The sequence below is a fragment of the Pistacia vera genome, unplaced genomic scaffold (genome assembly GCF_008641045.1).
Source record: "Pistacia vera cultivar Batoury unplaced genomic scaffold, PisVer_v2 Contig758, whole genome shotgun sequence".
NCBI lineage: Eukaryota > Viridiplantae > Streptophyta > Magnoliopsida > Sapindales > Anacardiaceae > Pistacia > Pistacia vera.
This window is the reverse complement of record NW_022196621.1, coordinates 195,880-214,535: the sequence shown is the minus strand read 5'-3', so window position 1 is coordinate 214,535 and position 18,656 is coordinate 195,880. Positions and strand designations below refer to the sequence as shown.

The 18,656-nt window shown below is 36.8% G+C and overlaps 1 pseudogene; it reads left to right on the top strand.

The window, feature by feature from the left end:
• Positions 1-14,825: 14,825 nt before the first annotated feature.
• On the top strand, positions 14,826-17,431 carry LOC116115980 (annotated as a pseudogene).
• The last annotated feature ends 1,225 nt before the right edge of the window (positions 17,432-18,656 follow it).

Here is an 18,656-nt window from a genome sequence, read left to right as displayed (position 1 = left end):
ACGACATACTGTGTTCTCCCCCTATCTGAGTAATTCGGGCGGAAGATCCATGTATATTTCTTCATGAAGATCCCCATGAAGAAAGGCATTATGAACGTCCATTTGATAGAGAGGCCAGTCACTGACAGAAGCTACTGTAAGAAAAGTACGAACGATGACATGTTTGGCTACGGGGGAAAAAGTGTCCTGATAATCAAAACCTTCCCGCTAAGTGTATCCCTTGGCCACTAAGTGAGCTTTGTACCATTCTATGAGCCATCAACACAATGCTTGATTTTGTAGACCCATTTACAGCCAATAGGTTTTCTATGGGAGGGGCGAGGCACGAGATCCCAAGTATGATTCTGAGAGAGAGCAGTAAGCTCAGCAGCCATGGCTTGACGCTAGTGAGAGTGTTGAACAGCCTCTGAGTAACTAGTGGGTTCTTTTTCTGTGGAGATGTTACTGATGCAAGCTCTATCTATAGGAGAGAGACGATCATAAGTCACATAGTTTGAGGTGGGATACAATGGAGTTGAAGGATCTGAAATGGTGGGACACTCATTCTGCTGCCCAGATTGGTGGTTTGGGCTGACGAGTGCTACGGCGGACAGGAACAGTAGGAGCCTAAAGAGGAGAGCTGGGTGAAGGAATAAGGGGTTGATCTGGTGGGTCTGCTGTAGTGTTATCAGTGTTGGTTGTGTCAGGGTCAATAGTAGGAGTACTAGGCTAAAGAACTGGTGGATTAGAAACCATAGTGAACAGAGGATCTTGAAGGGTATCATTGTTAGGGAACACTGGAGGTGATGGTGATGATGATGAAATAGTGTCTTCTGTGGCAAATGGAAAAATATCTTCATGAAATACATCTCAGGAGATCAAAAACTTGTTGGTAACTGGATTATATAGCCTATATCCTTTCTGAAGCATAGGATATCCCATAAAAACTCAACAGGTAGCCCGAGTACCAAACTTATCATGTGATCCAAGAGTGGCAGCATAACAAAGACAGCCAAATACTCGAAGATGATCAAGAGATGGTTGCTTCTGGAATAATACCTCATAAGGGGTCTTCCCATGAAGGACTCTACTGGGCATGCGGTTGATCAGGTAGGTAGCAGTGATCACACATTCGCCCCAAGAAGAGATAGGTAGGTGGGCTTGGTGTTTGAGGGCACGGGCGACTTCTAGGAGATGACGGTGTTTTCGTTCGACAACCCCATTTTGTTAGGGTGTATAGGTGCAAGAGCTTTCATGCAGTATCTTGAGTGATGAAAAAAGGGATGAACAATTATGATTAAAGAATTCTCTAGCATTGTCTGTTCTAATCCTTTGGACAGAAGTATGAAATTGTGTGTTGACCATGGCTAGAAAGTGTGTGATGTGGGTAAGTGTTTGAGCTGTGGATTGCATGAGAAAAGTCCATGTACCCCGAGAAAAGTCATCAACAATGGTGAGAAAAAAACAGGATCCATCATGATTTGGAGTGTGATAAGGTCCCCAAATATCAAGATGGATTAGGGCAAAAGGTTGTGTCGTAGTGGAAGTGCTATGTGGAAACGTAATTCAGGCTTGTTTAGCTGACGGACAGATGGGACAATGAGGTTGGGGAATAGTAGCACTGTGACCTAACCTTTGATGGAGAATAAAAGAGTTTTTATTAATTGTTGCATTACAATTGGTAATTTTATTGGGTGTGATACACGGATGAAAAATTCTAGAAGACTTAGCTGGTGCCCAATAGTATAGACCTCTATGAACCTTACCCAAGCCCATAAGTTTCCTAGTCAAAGGGTCCTGAAATTCACATGCGTTAGGACAGAATTTTATAGTGCAAGTATTGTCTTCACATAGTTTTGATACTGATATGAGGTTAAAATGAAAGGTAGGGACACATAGAACATTTTTAAGGAATAAATTTTCGGATAATTGGACAGTGCCTATGTGAGTGGCCGGGGTTATGTTTCTATTCGGCATGCGAACAGATGTGGATGAGGTAGTGCAAATGGAGTGGAAAAATTTTGGATTACAAATGATGTGATCACTAGCCCCTAAATCAATAATCCACATGTCAGTAGCAACTAAATTGAAACAGTAGGAAGTACCTGCATAAGACGCTGTAGGTATGGTGGGAGCATTATTCAGAAGTTGAAGCAATTGATTATATTGATCCGAAGTGAGAACGGGTGCTGGCGGATTGCTGGAAGAAACTGAATCAACCTGAAAAGAAGAAGAATTGTTATTTTTGTCTTTAGGGCTTCCAGCAATGGTCTCGATCATGATTGGTCAGTTTGCAATAGTCACAATATAATCGCCCCCGATTAGAGCGTGAATTGTCAGACCCATTGGACCCGTTTCTGGATCCGTTTGACCAAGGCTTAGGCCCAGTTGACCAGTTGGTTGGCTTGTTTGACTCTGATTGTGACGTGGCTCGATTTGAGTCGTTACATGTGTTTAAAAACATAACCAACTTCTGACCGTCAGATGTAGAGATGAAATCTAGGCCTTTCATCTCTGCATATAAATTCATGCCCTTTTCTTTTGCAAGTTGCCCTACTCGCGAGAGTCCATCTTCATTTTCCTTAAGCCCTGCAAAAACCAGAGAGTTAGTGGATGGCCGATCAGAGTTCAACTGGCGTTGGCTCTCATCCTACACCGCCAGTTGAAAACTCCGGCGAAGGGAAGGTGGTGGAGAAGTGGCCAGAACTTGGGTGTGAAAAGCATAAAAGCTTTCGTTCAACCTGAGTTATAAGAGTGTAATTTATATATTTTTATTCTTTCCATATTATGTTTTTTGTCATGTTTTATGCCTATTTGAGTTGATTAGAGTTTATTTTGTGAGTTTGGCATAGTTGGATAGACTTTAGGAAATAAGTGATAAAAGATTAGGAAATTCCAGATTTTTGTTATTCTGACCAGTGCTACGTTTTTCAGGTTCTTCATGGAGTCAGAGTTCTCGATTGCAACAGTGTTCTTCAGAAAAAATAAAGTTGACGAATCAAGCTTTCCAGAAAGGTATTATGGGCGAGAATCCGAGTTCGTTTAGGTCTTCATTAGTTGTTGCAAAACCGGACCTGGAATCCTAGTCGTGGAAGGATTTCCTGGTTGAGTATTGAATCTTCGAACGGGCCTAACTGGAGCGTCAAATATCGAAAGCGGGTGATTCAAAAGCCCAGATTCATCTACACATCTGGGACTACAATGTTTATGAAGTGACCGAGCCCAGAAAAGATCTTTTACATTGCGAGAATCCTGGTGCAAGCTGAAGACAAATTCTGGAATCCATATCTGATAAGATTTTGTCAAATCTGGAAGTCTATCTTTTAGGAAACGTCTAGGAAAGATTTTCCGTGATTCCTAGGGTAGAATTAGGAGAAAAAAATGTTATTTATTCAGGGGTTATTAGGTTAAACAGAGGAGAATAGCAGTAGAGTATTTTTCTAAGTTTTTATCTTCTACGTCAAGATGTGAGGCTGATTTTTCTTCTTCAGTTCAAGGGGATTTTGAAGCCTAATTTCATGTCATTGGTGTAGCCTAACTTCAGTAACATTGTTCTTAATCTCGTTTTTATTGGAATTGTTTATGTTATTCTGTTTTAATTGTTTATAATTTTCTGTTTGGGTGATTTAGTAATGGCCTGCTGAATTATTTCATCGAAATTTTATCTGTTAGAATTAGGAATTGTGATCCGTAATTGTCCTTTTTCTATTCAATGAGTGACACATGATGATAGCTGATTATGGACAAGTTTTCGGTCTATTGTCTTGAATAACATAACCTAAGTTAAATAATCCGAGCTTGCGTGATTGTTGCTTAGATTGATCTATTCTCCTAATTCTTAAGGCTGCCATTGAATTAAATTTAGAGAGCTTGTTCTAGGTTGTTCAAGGGTTAGTATCTACTCGAAGAGCTTGTTTCAGTAGTGACAAACTAAGGGAGAATTCGGGTAACAGAGCTTGTTGTTTCCTAGGGTCAGTAGTTCCATAATAACGAGATAGAATAGTGTTACGGTTAGTTCATGTCCAATGCATGTTTAGGTGGATCTTGAACCGAGAACTGATTGTTTTTAACTTGATATTTTATTCCATTAGAGATTTCTCTGTTTTACTTTAGTTTGCCTTGACTACAACCCCTTTTTCATTACTATTGTCAAGTTTACTGTTTAGCGTTTTATTTTATTTTTCTGTTGTTTTCATTGTTTTAGAACATAGGAATTAATCGAACCATTCCCTGTGGGATCGACCCTTGCTTATCCTTTATGCAATTCAGTAGTTAGGTTAGGAAGGTTATTAATTTGGAGCATTCGGCACGCTACCACTGAGCAAAAATTGTGACAGATGATCGCGATTGCAGATCCGTTGGTACTGGTGGAGGGTTTCCGGCGGCCATTCAAGAGATTCCTCAGCAGCGTCCAACTCGTTCCAAACGGCAGAGAGCCGATTGAAATAAGTGGTCACCGAAGCGTTTCCTTGTTTGAGTTCGATCAATCGCTGCCGGAGGGTGTACGTTTTAGAGAGATCGAGTTTCCCATACATTTCTTTGATGTATGCCCATATATCGGCTGCCATCTCTGTTGGTGGGAGTCCGGCCGAGACGTCTGTAGAGATGCAATTATTGATCCATGAGCGCGCGAGCCCAGGATGCATAGTTGTCTGAACCCATAAGGGTTTGTTTGATGAGGACCAATTCTAGTCCATCGGAAATCGGCGAAAACAGAACGTCGCCTGGTTCAGGGCGACCGTTGCTGTTGGCTGGGATGAAGCGAAATGGATACGGGTAGGGATTTGGATCCGTACCCGTTTGTGAACCAGATTCCGGGTTGTGACCCGGTATTCCAAGAGGAGTTGGGTTGGTGCGGGTAAAAGAATCCGGGTCATAACCCGACATTCCATATGGGTAACGGGCTGGGTCAGGCCTGGTTTGTGTGTTTGGGCCGATTGGGATTGAACTGGTTTGGTTTGGGTCTGGGCCGGTTGAAATGGGATTTGCATTTGTTTGGTTTGCTGCAATTGATTGAGTTTGAGTTGGGTTTGGATTATCTGCCATTTGCAGAAAAATAAAACACTAAAACGAGTTTTCTGTTTGATTGTAGGAACAGAAAGGAGAGGCTTGCTTGTGTGGAAGTGTGAAGATTATAGTTCTGATACCATGTAAGGAATTGATATGAAGAGGCAAAGAGTAGCAGTTCAGGATGTTTATACTGCCAAAGTATGCCGAGAGAAGAGAAAAGAGGAAAAGATTTCTGTATATTTTTATATTGTATTAATCTGTACAGTGCTAATTTATACACCTTTTGTAATTGTAAAAATGGAAAACAATGAATACAATTAAATGTAATTATTCAATCAATCAAATAAATTATGGATTGATTGAATGAGAGAATTGCTCCTTGATCACAACCAGCATGAATTAAGGAATTTGTGCATTCCATATTTCATCAAAACCCCCTCCAACAAGGAGAAAGTGGTTAGCAAATTATTCTAGGATTGTTATTGTAAGCTCTCACAACAAATAAAAGAACAGTGGACGTAGTTCAAGAGTGCAACTTGCCTACTTTAAAAACTTTCTTGTCATTTTCTTTACTGCATTTATTGTTTATTCATTGCTGGTTACTCGTAATCATGCACACATCAGTTCCAATCCCATCAAGGCCGATCAGATCACTCTAATTGGTGTATTTTTGCATCAACAGGTATAGTTAATTTTAATTTTATATATGCTATCTGTTTATTTTTATTACCATTAATTTGTATAAATAGTAGCATCTATGACAGGTCTTGATTTGATTTTCTTTTATAATGTTGTTCTTTTTGGAGTTTATACCTATCTTTGGTTTTTTTTTTTTTTTTTTTTTTTTTTTTTGTGGTGGTAACCACAAGACATAAAAATACAAAAAAGAAAATTAAAAAGGCAATTGGTTAATATTGTCATATTGACTTCAGGTTTCTTGGAATATTTATATCATGAGTCACGTCTCTTCTCAATACCAATAATGCTTTCCCATTAATTTTTCATTTATAATTTTTCTTTCTTTTGCTACCGAAAATGAGTAAAACAATTAAGACTGAAACGTTAAATCATGGGTAACAATGTTGTAATCTTCTTTTAACCTTAAAGGTTTGTTCTTTTCATTAACTTATTAAGATTTGTTCTTTTTATTAATTTATTGGGTTCAAACTTTTGAACCACCTATCACATTTGTTATATTTGTGTCTTACTTTAGAGCATTGAGTTTATAAGGTGTTCAATGGGTCATGAGGACTAGTCAAGGTGCGTATAAATTGGCCAAAATACTCCAATCATAAAAAAATAAAAATATTAGTAATCTTCCCTATTAGTTAACTATACGCAAGATTCATATATGAATTTTCAATGATTTATTGTAAATTATTTTAGATAATTTCTTCAATCAATACAAGAGTCCATATGTTTTAAATATGTTATCTTTATGTGTAGTCCGCATTATTAGAAAGTTGATAAACCTCATTAATAGCATAAATTTGAAATGAGCAAATAGGTGTGTAAAATAATAACAGTAAAAAATATTGGATTACATGATATCCACGAACCAAAAACCTCTTTTCAATGAATGGGAGAACACAAATTTTATAAAGACACTTTCATTTAATGTATAATTTGGACTTCACATTTCGACACTTTCCAAAACCTTATCTTAAAGCATCTCCAGTGATGCTCTTTATTTTAAAGAGCTTCTTTTATATAAATAAATAGCATCTTCATTGATTTTTAAATATAAAAAACAAAATTTTTATTCAAATCCAATAGACTCTTTAAATTTTATGAGAGAGAATTTGTTTTTTCAAGAAAGAAACTTAATAGAAGAGATAAATCATAAATAAAATGCATAAAAACTTGCAATTTATTATTTAAAATTATGATAGAGAGTGAAATTTGACTCTTTAAATGTGGAGAGTCAAACTCATTCTTTAATTTATATTTAAAGAATAAAGAATCTGTTGGACTCTTATTTTTATGGATAAACTCTTTATAATAAAGAGTTTATGTTATATAAAGAGTTATTTGAAGATGCTCTTAGCATACAACTATTTACAAAGATAGCTTAATGTTTTTATTCATCATTTTAGAAAGGTACATGCACTAAAATGGGAAAAAGAAAAAAATAAGTTAAAAGAGTGGAGTGATATACTATTTTTAATGTCTTAAGATATTTATTAATTTTTTGTTTTAATTAAAATTCAAGATCAAGGGCAACTTTATTTTTGTCGTTAACAAAATTAAAATTAATTTAATTTATCATCTCGGCAAAGACAAACTATAGTAATTAGGCCTGAGATGGCCAGTGTCCTAAATATTTTTTGAATTCTGGATATAGAATCAAAGTTTCATCCCAAAAATTCCTTTTTACTGTGGCCCCCTTAAATTAAATATCTTTGAATGCATTTTTATATTTTGGTTTCAACTGATTCGTTGAACGTATATTACACTTTGGCCTCTTAAATAAAATTGTATTGTTTATCCAATATATTTAAGCATTATGTCTCTGTATATCTTTCTTTTTAAAATATAGAATTTATATATAAAATACATTATAGGTAATACTGTACTTTGTATCAAGAAAATAAGTAATTTTTGGTTCTTGGATATATCGTAGCCAACTTGCATTTAAAAATTGCACTTTAATCACAAGGATGGAATTGAAGGGCAAGGAAGGGCACATCTTTGTAACTTTGCAATTGAAAAGCAGAAAATTGACAAGAAAAATTGAAAAAGAGAGAGAGCAGGAGCAGAGAAGAAACGCCTTTTTACTGCACTTTTCGTTAATTACAAAGTAAGTAGCTACTGTTTTACATATATAGATTTTGAGTGAACTTTTACACTCTAAACGACAGTGTTTTGACTCTTTAATATTTGAGTTAAAATCGGCAGCGCATTTGTCCAACATTGCCCCTCAAACATGACTGCTTAAGCTATTTACATTGCACTTTCTGCATTGTGCTGAATCTGTCCAACAAACTGGAATTCACCCCATTGTTTGAACTGAAGAGCTAACTACATTGAACCAAATGGCTGAGCTGCATTTTCTCAGCATTTTCTCACCATAGCAAGAAAGTTTCAAAACCAGAAACTTCAAAGCTGAAGGGGCTGCATTTTTCTTACCAAAAGAAAGTTTCAAAGACTGACACTTCAAATCTGCAGAAAAAAAAAACTGCACTGAAACTTCAATCTGCAGGGGCAAAACAACTGCAGTAGCAGAACTGCAAAACACCTTCAAAACTGCACCAAGTTTGTAGTAGCAGAAACTGCAAAACAAGAACTTTGAAACTGCACAAATCTGCAAGTAGCAGAACTGCAACTCCAGGACAACCAAAACTTCAAAACAAACTGATTCCTTGCAACCAAAAACTATAGAACAATTACTCCACTCAAGACCAAATCTGCAAGTACCAGAACTGCAACTCCAGATCAACCAAAACTTCATAACAAACTTCAAATTTGCAGGGGCAAAACAACTGCACTGAAACTTCAATCTGCAGGGGCAAAACAACTGCAGTAGAAGAACTGCAAAACACCTTCAAAAACTGCACCAAGTTTGCAGTAGCAGAAACTGCAAAACAAGAACTTCAAAAACTGCCCAAATCTGCAAGTAGCAGAACTGCAACTCCAGGACAACCAAAAACTTCAAAACAAACTGATTCCTTACAACCAAAAACTATAGAACAATTACTCCACTCAAGACCAAACCTGCAAATAGCAAACTGCAACTCTAGAAACACCTCAACTAAAAACATCATAACAAGAAAAAAAAAATTTTATCAGCACCTCGCACAAGAGCAATCTTTATTATCAACCCAGACCAGAACCTTCAAAGTGCACCAACAGTAAGGAATGGGACTTCAACAACCAAACCTTCAGAATAATTACTCCACTCCAGGTCAGAAAAAAAATCAGAATTCCAGATCAACAGAGATAACTCCAGAACCTCCAGAATAATTTCCAGAGCAATCACTCCAGATTAATACTCCAAAATCTGTAACCACCACCAATTTTTCAGAACTACAGATTAATCAACTGAGTCGCAAACAAAAAAAAACAAAACACTGAACCAACTTCAGTTACTTGCACACATTTCCTAATGACACCACATTCAGTTGGACTCTTAATCATAAACTGGGAAACTAGAAGTGCTTTCGTAAGAAGATCGCAATTTGTAGCTTGGAGGGAACATATTGGATGGCTATCTTTTTTGCCAAGACTTGTTCTCGAACATAATGAGCGTCAATCTCAATATGTTTGGTTCGAGCATATACGGGATTGATGCAAGAGCACCAGCACTAACATTATCACACCAGATTACTGGTATAGTGTGAAAGTTAGGCCAAGCTCAGTAAACATATTTTCAAGCCATGCTATCTCTGTGGTTTTGTGAACAAGGGCTCTATATTCAGCTTCATAGAGGAAAGGGCAACAACCTTCTGTTTCCGAGAACTCCACTGAATCAAGTTTGGGCCTAGGTAAACACAATAGCCACTGTAGATCTTCGATCCTCTATACTTCCTCCCCAATCAGCATCAGCATAACACTCAACATGAAGAGTGCTTGCTGGTTTGAACACAAGCCAAAATCTAGAGTACCTTTAGTGTACCTCAACACCCTCTTACAAGCCTGCCATTGAAGATCAGTAGGTGCTTGTAAAAATTGGCTTAACTTTTAACAGTAGCTGATATCTGGTCTGTAAGTGTAAGTATTGTAGTGCTCCTACTATACTTCTATACAAGCTGGGATTCTGAAATAGCTCACTGTTGGTTGAACTAAGTTTGATACCGACAGTCATGGGAGCTGAGCATGGATTGCCTCCATCATTTTGGTTCGAACTAATAAGTCTGAAGCAACTTAGACTGTTTTAAGTGAATACCTGCTGAATTTCTTGTTGCTTCCAAGCCTAGAAAGTATTTGGTGAGCCAAGTGTCTTTAGAGCAAAATTATCATTAAGATCTTTCATCAACTGCTTAATAAAGACCTGACAATCCTGTGATCAGTATGTCATCGACATACACTACATAGATAGAACCAATGTCTTGTTTCAGGATGACAAACTAGAGTCTGTACTAAATTTTGGAAGCCTTTAAGTTGTAAGTAGCCTTCAATCGATCAAACCAAGCTCTTGGAGCTTGCTTGAGACCTAAAGTGCTTTGTTCAGCTTGCAAACTGCATTAGGAAAACGGAACCTCAAAACCAGCTGGCTACTTCATGAAGACTGTTTCAATTAAAACTCCATTAAGAAAGCATTGTTAACATCTATCTGTTGAATAACCCATCCATGTGCACAACTAGAGTGAAAACAATGCGTATAGTAGCTAGTTTAACCACTGGACTGAAAGTCTCGAAGTAATCAGGCCGGGAGTCTGTTGAAAACCCTTTCCAACTAATTGGGCCTTATATTTCTGTAGGTTCCATCAGCATTAAATTTTGTGCGAAAAACCCATTTATTTCCCACTATGTTTCATATCAGAAGTAGGATCAACAAGTGTCCATGTGTTGTTGGCTATAGACGCATCATACTCACACTGCATGGCAGCTTTCCAGTTGCTCTTTGGAGAGCTTCAGAGACTGTACCAGGTTCTGATTCAGCAGGTTCAATACTACCAGACCCACATAAGAAGTGCAAAATGATTATCCTCACCAATTTGACTAGAAGAAACCATATTGGACTGAATAGTTGACTAGACCTGGTCACCATTGAATGAATATTCTCATGTACTGACTGATCAGTTGGTTCAGCACAACTTGCAGTGAATACATGGTGCTAATTTATTGGAACAAAGGGTTTCACCAAGACAACTGTCATCTGAGTCAGCAGCAACTTGTGATGAAGTAAGATCAACAACAACTGACATGGTGAGAAAGAACAATCTGCAGGAATAAGGAAGAGTATCTACTGTGGTTTGTAGAAAAATAGGAAGAGTATCTACTGTGTTTGATTATGATCAGAATAGGTATAGTAGGGATATTGGAGATATTAGGAGAGGGAATTGGTGCTGTAAAAGCTGGTATAGTGTGTGGTATTGTGTGTGGAGGAGACACAACGAATTGGAAGTCTTACCTACTGCTGCTTGTCAAAGAAAGACTAATAAGAGTCAATTACTGCAGGGAACCAAGGGAGCTGAAGGGTGAGCTAAGGGTGTATATGACCAGAATTAGAGACATAAGGAAAATGCAAAATTTGTGGACTTATACAGTATCAACACTGATTTGAGATGAAGAATTCGATTTGAGTGTGGAAAAGAAACATGTTATTGATTGCAAAGGAACTCACATTCATTGAATTGTACACTAGGGTGATAACATGGTTCCATCAGGTTTTAGACACTTATACCTTGGTGTATTAAGCTGTAACCAACAAACACACACTTTATGGTATAATCAAATTTATGCCTATTGTATGCCTAGTGTAAGGAAAACATGAGCATCCAAAAACTTTTAAGCCTTCATAGACAGAATTTGGTTAAAAAGCTTTACATAAGGACACTATTTAGGACAGGAATGGGCAGTCTATTAATCATAAACAGCAGTTTCAAAAGCTAGCCATCAGTATTGCAATGGCATAGATGCATGGACCAAGAGTGTAAGACCAGACTCTACAATGTGTCTATGTTTCCTCTCACTCCTACCGTTTTGTTGGTAAACATAAGCACAAGACTGTCTAACCTGAATACCTTGATCAACTAAGTATGTAAAAGGGCTTTGTATTCCCCACCTTGATCAACTGTAGAGTTTTTATTTTACATCCAAATTGTCTTTCAGCAAGATGCTGAAATTTAATAAAAACTTACCTGACTTCAGCTTTTGTCTTAAGAGGAAACAACCATGTAAATCTACTATAATCATCCAAAAATGCACATAATTTAAAACCTTCTACTGGGGTACAAGGGGCAGGTCCCAAACATCACTATGAATTAGCTTTAATGGGCTATGGCATGAGATTGTGATGCTGGAAAGCTAGACTGATGTAATTTGCCTAATTGGCAAGCATCACAGTAGGTAACACTGGAACTGACAGAGGTCCTAATTTTTTATGGAAATTTTAAATGCAAATCAGTATATTTGATGCTGAATTTGTGAATGAGGATGACCTAATCGTTTATGCCAAAGCATGTATTCATCAGATGTGTGTTAGCAATTAAACAATGAACAACAGGATTATGGTGTTTATGATTAGCATTATTAGTTAGAAAAACTGTTTTAGAGACAGAACTATTGGCAAAATCAGAGATTTCATTATTTTTCAAGCAAGTAGTACATTGACATTTCAGTAACAAGAGATGTACAAGTGCTATTATTTAAACATGAGAGACCTGATCAACATTGCCATTGAGATTAGAGAAAATCTGACCTGAAGATGACTGACCTTTATTATAGAACTGATTTGTGTTATTAAACTGACCTTCATTTAACTGGACTGAAAACCTAATGTCATACAAGTATTTGACAGTTGAGATACAGTTTTTTAATAACTAATAGATGCTATATGGAAGACAATTATTAGGGTGACACATGAAGAGAAGGCTTGTTGGAAGAAGAATTCAGCTGGTACAGGCCCCTTTAAGATCCCCTTGCAGTAGGATTGCTCTTGTGAATTTGTCCTTGACAACACAACAGTGAGCATCAAATTCAACAATAACGTTGTATCTTTAGTAAACTTAGAGATGCTTAATAGGTTTTTTGTAATCTTAGGGACACGAAGAATGTTTTTTAGATGTAAAGATTTTGAATGAAAGTACTAGGCAGAAAAGAATGGCCAGTATGAGTATTAAGTACTCGCCATTTCCAACTGAAGTTGATCCACTCCACTGTAGTTTTTGCTAACATTGAGATGACTGAGGTCTAATGAAATGACAGTTGCCCCTGAATCCATGTACCCACTGGATTAGTGGGTGTAGAGATGTAGCTACTACAAATTGTTGTTGTGCTTATGGAGAGGACTGCATTGAAGTAGGTTAAAGGTTGTGCTGAGTGAAAATTGGAACCCACAGCCACGAAATGTGCTTGATTTTGACCGTTATCTGCTGACTAGGAACATTATAAGTAGTAGCAGCCACATTGTCAGAATGATTTAAGCCACTATTGAAGTTCCCATGTTGAGTGCCAACTTGAGTATTATAGCTGGTTGTGGATAAGCTGATGAACAATAATAACCTCCTGCAAACCATTAAACTGAGAATGCTGGATGAGTAATGATTGCCACCACTATTGTATTGATGATGGTTTATGAGTGATGATGTTATGTGGCTGAGATGACAATCCTTCATGATACGAACTACGTGGTTGTGATGGATAGCCAACAGGATTCTGAGACAACCAGAAAAGCAGAGTTATACCTATGGTAAAACTGCCCAGCTGAATGCCCTGCTTTATTGCATAACTGACAAATTAACTTTCCCCTTCCAGCATTACGTCCCTTCCTCTACCATATGATACTCCCCCGAAGTAAGGTGGTCTGTTGTTATACAAGGCTGACTGTAGGTTTGAGGGATAGATTGAGAGTTAGGTATTATGGGATATTGAGGGTAATGAGGATTGCCAAGAGACATCGAGTGGGAGGTGCTTTATAACATGGTCCAGTTATTTTGTCAGTTTGTTGACTAACTAGATCTGGTTTGGAGGAAATATTTGGTACATTGTTTGAACAACTAGAATCACCAACAGAGTTGCCAGTAGAAGCTATGTGGCTAAACAATTGTATAGATCAACAGCATTGAACTTGTCAAGTCTAAGTTCATATTTTTGCAACAAAAATGTGGCTTCTTGCAGTGTAACAGACATACTTCGACTCAATTCTTGAGGTTAAGTTCACTACCACAGCATCAAACTCAGGGCCAAGTCCATCTAAATATACTGCAGTAAATCTTCATCAGTGATATTAGTCCACTAGCAGACAGACTCTCTGAGATTTCCTTCATCTTTTTCACATAATCTCCTACATTTAAATTTCCTTTTTGTTTTGTCTGAAGTAAATCTTGAGATGTAATGCTCTAGCCTTTGAATCAGTAATGAACTCATGTTCTAACGCAAACCATATCTCAGTGGAGCTTCTACATTTTGACACATACCTAACATGCTTTTGAAATCGATGCCAATAACCAACTAACTAAGAACTTATCAGTTCTTTTCCACATTATATAGGCAGGATTCAATTGTTCATTAACTGAAACACTACTTGCCCTAACTTCACCACTAGATTGACCAACTCATGCTCAATGTTGAATCAGAGATTATAAGGGTGAGGACAGGAAACCCTACCAAGTAGATGATCTTCAAGTTCATGAGAGCCACTGTGGACAGCACCTGAGAGCTCCAAAACGGTAATTACTTTGAGTTAGCTTTGGATTTAGACCTGAAGGCTAGTAGCAAAATTGGAGTAGCCGATTTGCTTGTTGCTTCAACATCTCATTTGAGTCATTGAGCCACCATCAGAGGATTTTCCAGAATTCGCCATTGACGCAAGTCACGGCTCTGATACCATGTAACTTTGCAATTGAAAAGCAGAAAATTGACAAGAAAAATTGAAAACAGAGAGAAAGAGCAGGAGCAGAGAAGAAACGCCTTTTTACTGCACTTTTCGTTAATTACAAAGTAAGTAGCTACTATTTTACATATACAGATTTTGAGTGAACTTTTACACTCTAAACGACAGTGTTTTGACTCTTTAATATTTGAGTTAAAAACGGCAGCGCATTTGTCCAACAATCTTCACGTAATCTCCATGCCTATATAAGAACACAAGCAGCAATCCTTTATTCAAACAAATTATAAGTCTCTATATTCTTTACTATACACTAAGCAAGCAATTTAACTACTAGAAGCAAATGGAAAATATGGTGAAGAAATGGGATTCCAAAGTGAACTCAGCTTCAGATATAAGTGTTACCGCCAGAGGCACTCTCAGTATGCTGATGCAGCATCTCAATGAAGAAGATAAAAGGCCAGTCATTAAACTTAGCCAAGGTGACCCTGCTGCCTTGTTTTCGCACCAGTCACGAAGCTGAGGAAGCTGTAATTAACGCTCTTCGTTCAGCTAAATATAATTGTTATGCCCCATTTTTTGGTATTCCTCCCGCTAGAAGGTAGCTTTAATTAATCAATTAATTAAACTCTTTTAATTAAACCATCTCTAACTCTTATATGTATGCATATATCTTTTTCTCATTTTCATCTAATTATTGAATAGGGCTGTAGCTGAATATTTGTCACGTGACTTGCCATACAAACTATCTCCGGATGATGTTTATATAACATCAGGCGGTGCACAGGAAATGGAAATTATATTGAGTGTTCTAGCTGGTCCTGGAGCCAACATTCTGCTACCGAGGCCAGGTTTCGCTAACTATGAAGCTCGTTGCGCATTTAGTAATCTTGAAGTTCGTCACTATGATCTCCTGCCTGAAAAAGGTTGGGAGGTAGACTTTGATGGTGTTAAGGCTCTTGCAGATGAGAATACTATTGCTATTGTCATTATTAACCCAGGGAATCCTTGTGGTAATGTTTTTTCATATGAGCACTTGAAGAAGGTATGATTATTGCCAGTCACTAAGATTGCATGTTATTCCTTTTTGGCCATATATCATGCAAGAAAAAAAAAATACCTCATATTTATTACATAAGTCATACTGCAAAGTCAATACTTTGATGTCAGTGATGATTTTTTTCTCGTTCATCTAGTTTTACAATTGATGTGAACGATAATTATTCAACTGAAAAAAAAAAAAAACATTTGTAATATGACATGATATCATGTCTTCCGTAATACCAACTAGTATATTGTTAACACATAATTTTTTAAATTAATAACTACCAACCACACACATACACAATAAAGATTGATGATAGAAAAAATACTTATGGTTGGTGTAAATGCATTGGTTGATTGTAGGGATGACATGGTACTCAATGATATTTGGAAAAAATTTCGCTGAAAAAATTATGTGACATGTATTTTTTTGCTTATAGTGCATCAAATGTAAAAATTTCATATAGCGGAAACCGCAATAGAGCTTGGTCTCTTGGTGGTTGCTGATGAAGTCTACGGCCACCTCACTTTTGGACGTACTCCATTTGCGCCGATGGCAGTGTTTGGATCATCTATTCCAATCATAACTCTTGGTTCAATATCAAAGAGATGGTCTGTTACAGGTTGGAGACTCGGTTGGCTAGTGACCTGCGATCCCACTGGCACCCTTCAAAAATCAAGGGTTAATTCTCTTTTATATTATTTTTATTTTTAAATACGAGACTATCTATACATCTTGTTGGAGTCCCACACCGACTAGGCATGCTCAAGCCTACTGGTTTATAAGAGGGGATAATCCTCTCATTCAACAAAGCCTTATTGGGAGAGGACTCAGACCCACCTCAAATTTTATCATGGTATCAGAGCCCAGGTTCAATTGAGCTGAGTGTTTGGCCAGCAGGTGAGAAGTTTGAGCCAACAACTACCTTCATTAACAGGCATGACCCGACATATGAGCTTGACCATGAGGGGAAGTGTTGGAGTCCCACACGGACTAGGCACGCTCAAGCCTACTAGTTTATAAGAGGGGGTAATCCTCTCATCTATGCATACTGATAATATAAATATATTAACTTTTGTTTTTGTAAGAGGGGGTAATCCTCTCATCTATGCATACTGATAATATAAATATATTAACTTTTGTTTTTGTTCCAGATTGTTGAGTGTATAAATTCTTCCCTCAAAATCATCTCAAACCCAGTAACATTCATTCAGGCATAAATAACTTTTCTTTTTATTGTAACTAAAACTTAATTGAGCTAAATTTGACGAGTACTTAATCATCAAACCTTAATTTGATATTAAATAATATGATCAATTTTATACTTACATGTTAATTTAACAGGGAGCGCTTCCACAAATCCTTGACCTTGAGAAAACTAATAGCGATTATTTCTCGATGAGTACTAGTCTACTCAAGGAAGCTACAGAAATTCTTTGTGATAAAATAAAAGAGATTCCTGGCATCACTTGCCCAACCAAACCAGAAGGCTCTGTGTTTGCAATGGTGAGGATATATGATAGAAAATTTAGTCCTCTTCATTTCTAAATTGTTGATAAATAATTTATTTGAAGGTACCTTAATGTTAAACTTGATTATTAATGTTGTAGGTGAAGTTGGACTTCTCTCAGCTAGAAGACATTGATGATGATATGGACTTTTGTGTGAAGCTAGCCAAGGAGGAGTCAGTCATTGTCCTACCAGGCGTGATTGTAGGACTGAAGAACTGGCTTCGTATAAGTTTTGCCACTGATCCAAAGTATCTTGAAAATGGGTTAGAGAGGGTGAAATCCTTTTGCAAGAAGCATTCCAAGAAGCATTTTTATTAGCCACCATCAGTTTGGCCTCTTGGTCATCTCTTATTGGATGTTAGATGTTTCTTGATTATCACCATGGTTCTTTTTCACTATATCAGTGTGCTAGTATGCTCATGTTCTTTGTTTTCCCTACCAATGGCTAGACCATTATAATAAGTTGAAAATAACAACATGTAATGTTTTTGTTTTTTTTTTTTTTTTTTTTGTTCTGTTCTTATTATTATTATCTTGATTGTACTTTGTGTTCCCACCAGCTGCTTGAACATTAAAATAAATAAAACTTTGGTATTATTGTATGCAATTTTTTTTTTTTTTATTTCTAACAATGTATGGGCATATGGCATCTCATCAATCCAATTTTTAATAATTTCTGTTGTGTCGGTCGTCACAACTACAAAATTAAATCTAAGTATCATAGTTAGCAGTAAGAATAGTCGAATTCACAGGGAGCAAAGACTAACGACCTAATATATATTTAAGTTAACGAAATCAAAATTGGAAATTTGATTAATTAACTAATATCCTAAAAAATTAAAGTGGGAAATAAATAAATAATGTAAAACACTAATATTAAAGACGTTGCCCTTCGGATTTGGCTCGACCTAAGATTAACACCCACAATTCCTCTTCTCACTTTTAAATTTCCCAAACCTATAAGGCTAGACAAATCACATAATAACTCTTGAGTAATCTAGTTATAATTTATCTTGTCTCTCTACTAATTTAATGATAGATTGATTGGTTAAACACTATAACGAAAAGGTCGTTCTTGATAGAATTTCTTGACCCTTTTAAAAAAGGGTCAATAAATCTTTTCCTTAACAACTTCTTAACCCTTTTTCAACTGTCAAGGATTTGAGACAATCCTTGACTTTTTTAGCAAATCCTTGATCGTTATTAACTGTCAAGGATTGTGTAAAAACTAAGTTGTTCACTTTCATTCCTTGATTGTTTTAGTTCTAATCCAAGGATTTTGGAAAAATGAAATTCATTCCTTGACCGGTATATTCTTAATCTTTGACAGTAAAAAGCTATCAAGGAATAAGTCAAAAAAAAAAAAAAAAAAAAAAAAAAAGGACGAAATCTCAAATTTGGCCAAGGCTTCCCACCCTAAAATTTTGCCAAGTCAAACATAGGGCAAGAAATAAACTGCCGCCAAAAACCAAAATCTCTTCCACCCAAATCTCATCCACGAAATTAATCAAAACCCGTAAACCCTAAATCTCCTCCACTAAATCGCCCAAGTCTCTTCCACTAAATCGCTGAAATCTCTTCCATTGCTTGTTTCTTCAGTTCCCAATAGCGGTAATAA